Source organism: Ailuropoda melanoleuca, chromosome 11 (assembly GCF_002007445.2).
Source record: "Ailuropoda melanoleuca isolate Jingjing chromosome 11, ASM200744v2, whole genome shotgun sequence".
NCBI classification, from domain to species: Eukaryota; Metazoa; Chordata; class Mammalia; order Carnivora; family Ursidae; genus Ailuropoda; species Ailuropoda melanoleuca.
Genome location: NC_048228.1, coordinates 47,027,329 through 47,039,364, shown reverse-complemented (window position 1 = coordinate 47,039,364; position 12,036 = coordinate 47,027,329).

Genomic DNA, 12,036 nt, shown 5'->3' with positions numbered 1-12,036 from the left:
ATGGAATTATAAATTGGAGATAAGGAAAAGGATTCGAGGCACAGGTCGACTAAGTTTGCAGCATTTATTGGGATCTGATTCTGCCTTGCCTTCATTTCTCCTTTTATCTACCCCTCCTGCCCTCATTCTTGAACAGCTGGAGGAATACATTTAATTCTGTCCATCAAGCACACACTATGAAACCAGAGTGCTTTAAAATACCTCTTGTATGACCCTTTGCTATCCCCACTGTATAGATCCACGGGGAGCAACCCACTTAGCAGAAAAACATGGAGACCCGAAGGAGATGAATCGTGTAACAGTTATGCACGTCGAGTCCCGTTGTCAAAAATATTCTTATTACTCAGCCTAATGCCCTTTGAGTTTGCTATCCTGAAGGTAACCATTCCAGTGAATAGATAGCCCTTTAGAATAGATACTTTCTGATGTAGATTTTTTAAAAAGCTGGCCATGCGGTATATGGAACTTAATTTGGGAAATTGATCATTGAAAATGGCACTTAATTCTCTGCCCAAATACTGAATGTTGGACATGAATCAGAGAAAATTTAAGAGAATTTACATAGTTTATATATTTTCTTGGGCAAACATTTCTATGGAGTTCTATAAAATGCACGTGTTTATATCCAGAAATGTGCCAATAAAAAAGGTACAGCTAAAGCTTAAAAGTATGTCTTTTACAGGAAGAGCAAAAAGAGTTCACAGAAAGCTTGTGTCTTCTAATTAAGCGTGCTTCTGCTCTTTTAAAGGATACTGACAAAATTTTTAAGGTATGGTTTATTTTGGTGCACAAATGCAAAGTAGAAAGTTATCACAATTGAACTTACTACTGTTTAAGCAGATTGCTTTTTTTAAATGGAAACAAACTACACATATAATAGATATGAAATCACCCATCGACGAAAACATCATGCGTATACTCTAGTATTTTTTTTATTATAAAACCAATAATCTGACTAAACGTTGTCAGCATTTAATGCATGATTTTAAGAAATATAAAATGAAATACTACAAAAAATTTCTTTATACATTATAATTCTTTTAGGTTAAATGAAACAAGATTTTGAAGACAAAATATGTCCAACTCTTATCCAACTGGCATATCACCTTATATGCACTGTAGAAAGTTGGAAACAACACTCTAGTTTATTCTAATATATTGGTTTTTTTTAAAAAGATTTTATTTATTTATTCGACAGAGATAGAGACAGCCAGCGAGAGAGGGAACACAAGCAGGGGGAGTGGGAGAGGAAGAAGCAGGCTCAATGGAGGAGCCTGATGTGGGGCTCGATCCCATAACGCCGGGATCACGCCCTGAGCCAAGGCAGACGCTTAACCGCTGCGCCACCCAGGTGCCCCTCCTTATATCTTTCTTAACCCTCTTCATCCNGGGAGAGGAAGAAGCAGGCTCATAGCGGAGGAGCCTGATGTGGGGCTCGATCCCAGAACACCGGGATCACGCCCTGAGCCGAAGGCAGACACTTAACCGCTGTGCCACCCAGGCGCCCCTATTCTAATATATTGTTAAGAATTGTGCACCGTGCATCAAGTTCTTAGTACATGTGAAAAATGAAAATTGTAAAACAGAACAGTACACATGTGTTCCTAAATGGGCAAGGAAAAGGTGATATTAATGATGATTAACAAACTAAATTAATGCATATATTATATTAGGCTAATGCTGCTGGTAGTTTATGTTAAACTATACAACAACAGCTTATCTTATATTCGTAGTTTGATTTGATTAGTATATGGAAGTTTAAGTAGGATAGTTAATAAATATATATTATGCAAGTCAGGACTCATTAATTTCAAAATTTAAAGGCAAGCTAAAATTTTTTTAAAAATTTAAATTACGCTTATCTTCAATTTACTGGCCATACACAATTACATTTAATTAATACTCACTGAAGCTTAAAGTTACCTAAATTAATTAATTGAATGAACACATGTACAGAAAACATGTATAAATAGAACTCCTTACTAATACCTAAAACTTTTGATGGAGGGGAGGGGTCCTTGCTTATGTTGTTTTTGATAATTTTTAAGTAACTTGGCCCATCTAACATCAAATGAAGTTGTTTAATCATGATTTTATTTATCTAAAAACGTCAATGCATTTAGCATTAAAATTTAGAAACTTAATTTGCCTAGAAGAGGGATGGCAAATACCATCCGCCTGAAGATTCAGTTTTGTTAGTTATGTTTAATTTAATGTAAGAAATTCTTTATTTGGAACATCTATATAGGTAAATAGAGGTTTCCAATAAGATGTAATAACACTGTGGTTTTTATTTCACAAATGATACCATCACTTCCTACTAAAGAAACTAATTTGAGAGTGTGGGTATATATAAATTATCTTTGTTCTTTTGCCGAGTTATAGTGGGCCAGCAGTTCGAAATCGTGTGATGACAATAAAGGATAATGCCAAAAGTTATTTCTGAATATAATAATTATATTGTTTTAGATGCCTTAGTTTCTTAACACTGAAAATAAAACACTGTAAATCTGGTAGGTAAATTTTCTATAAAATTGATCTTGAAATAGAAAACTAAATAATTTTCTTACATTAACCTTTTTTACCCTTATCATGACCTGAGCTGAAGACAGATGCTTAACTCACTGAGCCACCCAGGTGCCCCAAACATAGATATCTTTTGAGGGCTTGTCTGGGATTTTAAAAAAATAATAAACTAAGTGTGAGATTAGATCAAGAGATTTACAAAATGGGGATCAACTCTGGGCTTAGCATTTTATGAAGGACTTTGCAAATTTGAATTAATCCAGGGGGAATGGTCAGAGTAGTATCAATAGTTGATTATCAGTAGTTCTAGGACCTTATTAAACATGTAATTTTTGAGCATATCTGTTTTGACTGAAATCCCTCTTTCTCCATGAAGCATTCTACAAATTGATGAATGTGGGTAATCTGATCTTGACACTACTCCACCGAGTAAGTGTAGCTCATGCCATAACTTCCCTCATCATTCCCTTATTTTCCCAATCATTCCGTAAGTATTTTCTGAGATCCTGATTTGCACAAGGCATTCGCCTAGTGAAATATTCCTTTATTTGCTCAATACTTGTCGGATGTTCTCTGTGAATGTTAACATCAGTGTACACTCAGAGTTTGAATTTCTGGAGGGAATATATCTGCCCTCGTTGCACATTGTCCGACCCAAGTTCAGGCTAATCAAAAGAACTTAAATGCTCTTAGCTGATAGCAATTTTGAATGACATGTTTCTCTGACTTAAAGACTTGTGGAGCCTCTGGGTATTCCACTTATTCCAGAGCTTGGTATATAATTGTATTTACATATAGGTTTCTGGCATATGTTAGGTGCTCAAAAATGTTTATAGAATGGATATAGGTACTGAGTAAGATTTGATGAAGGTAATGATGACAGTTAGAAGTTCATGCAATATACGAAATGTCACATACTCCTACAAGAGAAAGAACACCTGCTATCCCCCCCTCACTGTACTTGGGACTTCTTAAACACAAATCCTGAGTCCAAACTGAAAATACCAGGTACTTGCAAGCTGCATTTAAGTACCAATAAATTACTCATTGTATGAAACTTCAATGTCATTGGTCAACATAAAAATAGGTTACTGTGCAAATCCTGATGCTTTTGCTATTCGGAGACCAAACAAGCAGTCCAGTGGGATGTCAGTAGGTATCAGTGGGAGACTGAAGACATTTCTTTTTGGTAGTTTGTTTCTACCCTTAACTCAGATAAACTCTCTCAGAGAAGACCGACTTTCTCTGTACTCTACAGAGAGATTAGTTAATACGTAATCACACAGTGACAGGTCTGGTTCCAGTGTGTTTCTCATTAAATTCTCTGTCGTTTTCCCTGTGGGAGACTGGGAAATTTATCAGATTTTCATAAAGGGAGGTGAATGTCTGCTGAGGAGGCAACACAATGTCTTTTACTCTCTGGAGTGCAATTAGGTCTCTGCTTCCCCAGCAGTAATTCATTTTACCATAGGGCTCTCTTTGTAGGATGCATGTCTTCCATAACCTGTTTCCATACTTCAACACAGGTGATATATTCACATTTTTTAAAGTTCACTGGTTGTCCTACATTCTCCTCACTAATGGGCCCCTGAGAGTAAGTGTAACTGCATACTAGAATATTAAATGGCCCAGAAGGGTATGCAAAGACCTCCCTAACAGTCACATCCTAATGGAGAATGGGATAGAAGAAGTTTAAATTTTAGAAACAAAAAGCAGCATAAAAGTTGTGTGTTCTCAGCCTGTGCTTTTTTGTGCATAAAGGGCGCACAAAAAGAGGTGAAAATGTGTTTTCTGTTGAAGTAATGGCAGAATAGCAGAATAGCAGTCATCTCAATGACCACTCTAAATCCCCTCTGAGACCTGCAGTTCTTGTCAGTTACGATTAGGAGGGAAAGTCATGCCCATTGGCATTACCACATTAGTTGTATCACTGGATAATAAAATTGGGTCAGCTCCAAGAGAGTCAGTTTTCACCTTAGAAATCATGTTGTCTGAGATTCTCAGCCTTTACCATCTGGAGAGCAAGACACCAAGTGAGAAAGAGACACACATCCCAGCCTGCTGGCCCAGAGCACCAACCACAAGATCCCTCTACTAGTCAAGGGAGTTTAATGTTTAATGATGCAAAATCAACTCTGTCTAGCAAACTCAGTCCAAAGGAGACTACTCATACTAAAAGAATAATGATTTCTTGGTTGCTAATAATTTATGGCAGAAATCTCTAATACATTTCTAATAAAAACATTCGATGTTCATTTAACTCCTTATGGTTCACTGGCATTGTTCTGGATTCAAGGGGTAAAACTAAAATAAAGGGCCTGTGTGTGTGTGTGGGGTACCTATATTCTTGCTTATATTATCAGGGCAATGGGTCATATCTTTTGTGTGTTACATCCAGTTCTCAGTTAGTTAAAAATGACACTTATTCTTGTTAAAGGAATTAAATATGTTAGGATGCTACTTACCACAATAGACTCAAAAGCTTAAGCCATAGGTTACATTATATACTTTGGAAGTATTTCACCAGTTTCTTCCACTCTCCCTTTGAGAATTTATAGCATGTTTTCCACTGGTTATTGACAAAGATGCAAGATAATTCTATGTTCATTAAGAGATAATTAGGAGTCTGATAGAACATAGGAAAATGGGATGTAGGCTTTTTTTTTTTTAAAGATTTTATTTATTTATTCGACAGAGACAGAGACAGCCAGCGAGAGAGGGAACACGAGCAGGGGGAGTGGGAGAGGAAGAAGCAGGCTCACAGCGGAGGAGACCGATGCGCCGGGATCACGCCCTGAGCCAACGGCAGGCGCTTAACCGCTGTGCCACCCAGGCGCCCCGGATGTAGGCTTTCTTAAGGAGACCTTAAATTCCATTGGTTATGACCAACCCTAGCCTGATAGCTACTAGGCTTGGAAGATCAGTGACCATCTCATTTCAGGATTGCTCAAAAATGGGAAAAACTGACTTGCGCTGTCAAAAGTCTGATTTATTTTCCAAAACAAAGATGTACACAGGATAGAAACAAGTGCATGGATTAAAATATGAAGGCGTGAATGTGGTCCTGAGTCCCCCCTAACTTTTTAGCTGTCTTTCTACCTGTTTGCAGGAACCTGGAAAACTGTTAACGATTTAGCACTTAAAAAAAAAAAAACACCAAAAAACAGTACCTCCCACTGTTCTTCTTAAACAAAGGATTATATCAGACTCCCTTTGAGAACAGCTGCTGCTTTTGGGGCTGCTAGGATTAGTGCAAAGGAACCGCCCCCAGGACAAATGAGGGGGGTCGGCAAGTGTTGCTGCGTCTACCTTCCGTGTTACAGAGGCACCTTGCCGTGCTTTCAGACAGTGTGCCTGTAACTTTGGCCTGCAGTCAATAAATATTTCATGTCTCCTGCCCTGAGGGTGTGCTCAGAGGACCACCCTGCAAGTATCTGCCTCTGTGGTCACAGCTTCACGCTGTGGGCGTAAAGGTGGGTGTTGAGCCAGAGGCAGGATGTACAGGCAGGATCCAATGTGGTTAAAATTCGGGATCACTGGTCTGGCTGTAGGGGATCTGGAGCTTCTTCATGTCAACACTCATTCTGGGAGGAGAAGCACGTCCACCAGAGGATTATCGCCAAGCATCAGCGTGACTCACTCAAGGGTTAATGGAAGGAAGCATTCATAAGAGGTGAGGTTGCAGGTTAAAAGAGAAATAGAGGCCTCTTGTACTTCTCACCAGGCTTTCATGGTTGAGGCATCTCCAATGTCGTCTTCTGTTTAGGAAGGACCCTCGAAATCCCCAAAAGACAGGGACCCAAGTGGAAAGGGATCCATGTCTCCTTAACTCTTTAAAACATGCCATGAGTTGTGCCTCCAAACAGTAAAGCACCAAGGAAATATCTAATGAACTGAATGATTCAGGGTTTGGTCAAGTTCCCAACTGCCTGATAAAGAGACTCAAAGGCCAGAGAAAGTAATGCCAGTTTTGTGTCACTAAAGAAAATAAGAGGAAAAATGAAAATGATGGCTCACCTAATGGAGGGGGGGTCTGGGTGTTATTATAATTGGGATGGCTTGCTTATTTATTTCTTGCTTGTTTGTTTTTTATGGACATTGGTTGGGTACCTACTGTATGCCTAATATAGTACTAAGTGTTGGGTAATCAGAGATAAATAAGGCATGATTTCTTTCTTCAAGAAGCTTAAAGCTAGGGGTGCCTGGCTGGCTCAGTCAGTAGAGCGTGTGGCTTTTAATCTCAGGGTGGTGAGTTCAAGCTCCACGTTGGCTGTGGAGTCTAGTTAAAAAAAAAAAAAAAGCAGCAGCAGCTTAAAGCCTAGATAGGAAGATGGACAATTAAACAAATGAAGCCCATTCATCCTATGGTGGAGGGGCTGGGCTCGGTAGGCAATCACATTAGTATCAGTAACTTGACTACCATGTATTACTACTGCCACCTTATATTTGAACAGCTGCTTTAGTTTAGCACTTTTAGTTTGCAGAATATATTTAACTACCTTATCTGATTAGATATAGAGTGAAATCATCTAAGAAGAAATGAATAGCTTCTAAAGTGTTAGCATGAAACCTTGGATCTTGTAGTGTGCTCTGTGTAGATCTCCTCTTCAGTCCTGGGACACTCATTCCCAGCTCCTGGAGAAGCAGCTGCTCAAGGCTGTGTCCCTGGACCTTGGGGAACCACCCTGCCCTGTCTGCGGTTACTCCCACTCCCAGAGGCACCCTGAGGCCAATGACTGGCTGATTCAGATACAATGGCCTGGCCCACTTGCTACAATTTGTCATAAAACTAGGGCCATACTAGCTTCAAAGCACTAGGAGACCTCTGCTGTCACCATGCGGAGGATCGCCTTCTCCCTCTACCCTGCCTTCTTCACTTCCTTAGAGGTAAGGATGCAGGTAAAATACAATGCACTCAGTTAAATTTGAATTCCAAATAAAAGATGCAGAATGTTTTAAGGTATTTAAACATTTCACGGGTATCCTGTATTTTTTTTTTTTATCAAATTTGGCAACCCTATTTACGGGTGTAACTCTCAAGAGCGCTCCCGAATAAATTTCCCGTGTGCTACTCTCAGCCACAGATTGTTTATAGGAAATGCATTCACTAGGAAAAGGTATATAGTCATTATAAAGCACCCAGGGGAACCCAGAACTAAAAGGAAAACTCAGAAGGGACAAGAAGGGGATCTAGAAAGATCTCTTTCACATTTGGGGGGGGGACATATTTCAGCATTCTCATGGGTATAAAAGACCTTTATACTTATCAGCAATGACAAACTGAGAAGTTTCAGTGGCCATACAGACCCTTGGGATTATATATCCCAAGTGTGATCTTGAGGCTTTAACTCTTTGCCCCACACACGATATTGGCTCTGGGTCTGCGTGTATATGTATGTATCATACCAAAGCACATGGACTGTATTGCCTAAAATTAGACAGGGAATGCAATCAATTTGTGACTCATCACCAACATTTCTGAGAGTCTCTTTAAAAGTTAATCACTCCCTCCTTTGTGGAACATATTTTTTTTTACAATTTTTCCAAAGCGCTCCAAGCTCCTGGTCTTTCTGACAGCTCAGTAGCTGCTCCTTCCTTGTCTTTTCGGCTAACTCTGCTTCTACCTGGCCTCTAAACCAGTGCTGTTGCTGGCTCTTTTCTCTTCTCTCTCTAAACTCGCTCCCTCTGTGACCTCACCTCTGCTCTAAGTGCCATCTCTAGGCTAATGACTCCCAAATTTCAAGCCCCAGCCTCAGCCTCTCCCAGAGTTCCAGGTTCACATGCTCCCTGCCTACTCCATATCGCTACCTGCACGTCTGACAGGAATCTCAAATCTAGCATGTCTAGAACTCCACTCTCGTTCCCAAACCGGTTAAGCTTCCTGACTTCCACAGGTTAATAAACAGCATGATGATTTATTTATTCAGTGCCTTGAGCCAAAATCTAGGAATCATTCTTGTGCCTTCTCTTTTCCTCATAAGCCTCATCCAATCCACCAGTAGCTCCTTGGCCCAAACCTCAGTCCCACAAGATGCCCTCCACTTCAGATGCCAGTCACAAACTCAGTTTGTTGCCTGGGCTTCTGACCCCAAATCCGAGATTCCAATGCCTCTCTTCCTTGGGTTGGCTTAATTTGTTAGAGCAGCTCACAGAATTCAGAAACCAGTTAAATCACTAGATTACCGATTTCTGACAAAGGATTTTGAAGGGAATGAATCAACAGTCAGATGAAGAGATACATAGGTGAGGTCCCAAACAATGGAGCTTCTGTCCTTGTGGAGTTTGGGGCCCAGCACAAGGCACGTGGAAATGTTCTGGTTCATCAACATGGAAGCAAACCAACCCCCCTCCTTCTGGGTTTCTTTCTTTTTTTTTTTTTTTTAAAGATTTTATTTATTTATTTGACAGAGATAGAGACAGCCAGCGAGAGAGGGAACACAAGCAGGGGGAATGGGAGAAGAAGAAGCAGGCTCATAGCAGAGGAGCCTGATGTGGGGCTCGATCCCAGAACGCCGGGATCATGCCCTGAGCCGAAGGCAGACGCTTAACCGCTGTGCCACCCAGGTGCCCCTCCTTCTGGGTTTCTTATGGAGACTTCATTACACAGGCCTTATGGATTAGCTCCTTGGTCATTGGGGATTGTTTGAACCCCTAGTCCCTTTCCCCTCCTTGGAAATCACGGGGTGAAACAGAAAGTTCCAAACCTCCAGTCATGGTTGGTTCTTCTGGTAACCAGCTCCCATCTATAGGTGGTGCTTTCTAAAGGTCACCTCATTAACGTAAACTGTTGTGAACAAGACATTCCTTTCATCTTTACAGCTCTGAAGTGATTTCAGAAACTGAGGACAATAGATCAAATGTTATAACAAAAGATGCTTCCATTGCTCTTACTGCTCAGGAAATTCCAAGCGTTTTGGGCGGCTGTGAGCCAGGAACCATGGATAAGACATATATATTATTTCTTATAAATCTACCTTATAAATATATAAATTTATATAAATATATATTTCTTATAAATATTTCTTATAAATCTCATATATATATATATTTCTTATAAATCACAATATTGAAATCTCCCCCCTGTAGAATGCAAGCACCTCAGGGGAAGCCGCCTCGTTGGGCTTATTCACTATGGTTGCTTTGGCACCAAGCCATGTGCCTGCACATTGGAGGCACTCAATATGGACTGAATGAAGGAATACAGTCAGTTCTGCTATAATGCTTGTTTTGAAAAACACTAATTTGTTCCACCTCGATTCATCTATAAGAGAACACTTTGAGCATGAAGTGAGTTTGGGGCTTGGTTATAACCTTGTCTGTGAAGAATACCAGGCGTTTCAGCTGAGCCAGGCTGCGCAGGAAGAGACAACACATACTACACATACCTCACGGAGTCAGTGAGCCACACCTGTCCTCATCTGGTTTTGCGACTTTCCACTTGATTTCAGATAACCCTCTTTCAATCCTGTTACCGACTGAATTGTGTCTCCTTCCCAAAATTATATGTCAAAGCCCTAACTCCCAATGCGACTGTATTTGGAGATAGAGCCTTCCAGAAGATAATTAAGGTTAAATGAGGTCATAAGAGTGGGGCCCTAATCTGATAGGACTGGAATTCCTTAGAAGAGGCAGAGCCACCAGCGCTCGCTCGCCCTCCCCACGCGGATGCGGAGGGAAAAGTCCCTGTGAGGACAACATGAGAAGGACCCTGTCTCTATGAAACTGCTTCAAAGGGTAAAGCTGAACAAAACTCTACGCGGCTGCACTGATGCTTTAGCCGGGCTCGATTTTAAACTAAGTAACCTGTTTCCTCTTTTCCATAAACATCCCCTCCTCCCTTCCTACCCTTTTGTTTCAGGAGCCCCAACCACCCGAAAAATGACTAACTGAGGAGGCTGGCAGCACCAACACAATTCCTGTCAAAACCTGCTAGATCCTGTATTTCCCTATAACCACCCCCCCAGCCCCTCACTTGGGGGGGGGGTGTGTGGCTTGCAGTTTTATTTGAAGGCCTTAGCCTGCTGCAGCCTCCTTACCCAGCAGAGCAATAAACTACCTTCCCCCTTTATCCACGAACTCTGTCTTCCGGTTGCATGGCGGCTCCTGAGCACAGAGGTCAGCTTTCAATCACGTGTAAGCCAGGAAGAGAGTTTCTCCAGAAATCAAATCTGCTAGAGCCTCCATCTAGGACTTCTAGCTCAAGATCTGTGAGAAAACACATCTCTGTTGTTTCAGCCACCTATTACGGCAGCCCTAGCCGACTAACACCAACCACTTGACCACCAGCTACAACGCTTCCCACAGCCGCCACCCTCCCTCGCTCCTTTTCATTTCCTCCTTTTCCTCTCTGCCTTTTTCTTGCTCTTTCTCTCTGTTCTCTATTCTTTTTTTCTTCATCTCTTTTATGATAAAAGTTTTATCTCACTTTTTTTCTTTCTTCTTTTTCTCTGTTACATGGAATACACTGAAAGCTTAAAGATAAGCAAAGATAAGACCTTCTTAAAGGTAAAATGCTGCATTTATTATAGTATTCAGTGTTTCTTAACCATGTACCTACCACGTGTGAACTGTGCTGTCTTTTTTATTAGGTTTCTATAATTTTTTATGTGTTCCTCATGAAGTTTGCAGTGTTGTGCTCCCGACCCCAGTTTCTCATGGGTCCTATGGTTTTTCTTGCACAGCTCTGCATATCGCAGTGATTTTTAGGAATGCATATGTTGGGTTACATCAGAAGTGACTCTTTGATCCTCACAGAAAACTAGAATTAGAAAAGTTTATCTTACAGATGAAGCAAAAGATTGAAGCATTATGTGTAAGTCACAATGTGTTCCTATTTCCAGGCATCCTTCTGTCTCGTAGCTCCTGATATTAATCCTTATTTTTAGCATTAGCAACCATCTTTAATCTGATCATGTTCAGAGGAAGTTGTCTTTTCGTGTTGATATTTGTCTTGGCAAAAAGAACTAAGTATATGACTTAGATAATTTAGGTCCAATGTCTACCACCAACAACGCAGTAGGAACGCAGTAGGAATTTCAACGCAGTTGAAATTTTCAATAGTATATATCCTGATTATGGGACTTAATACATTGAGTTGACAATTGCTTGATCTCCATGCTTTATTCCGTCTTGTCAGTGAAATAAGCATTCACTATTAAATAATATTCGTTTCAATTATACAGTTCAACTGCAAATAAAAATAAAGTAGATTAATATGTAAAAACCCTTTTATTATTGTTTTAAGGAGCCATGCCTTCTATGGTTAGATAATATTTTTCAAACATGTACTATGTGCCCATATGTAAAAATGACTAAGGAAGTCTTAATTCTTCCTTTGGTTGTTTCATATATATGGTCTCACTTACTGTATAAGTTCTCCAAAACTGGGAGCCATTTGTGTGCGCTGCTCTGTAACGGGAAGAACTGAGACTAGCAGATGGGAGGCTGTGTCCTGACATTAGCCCTGCCCTGAATTAACTGGAAGGGTTTGAACATGTTAATGGAGGTATT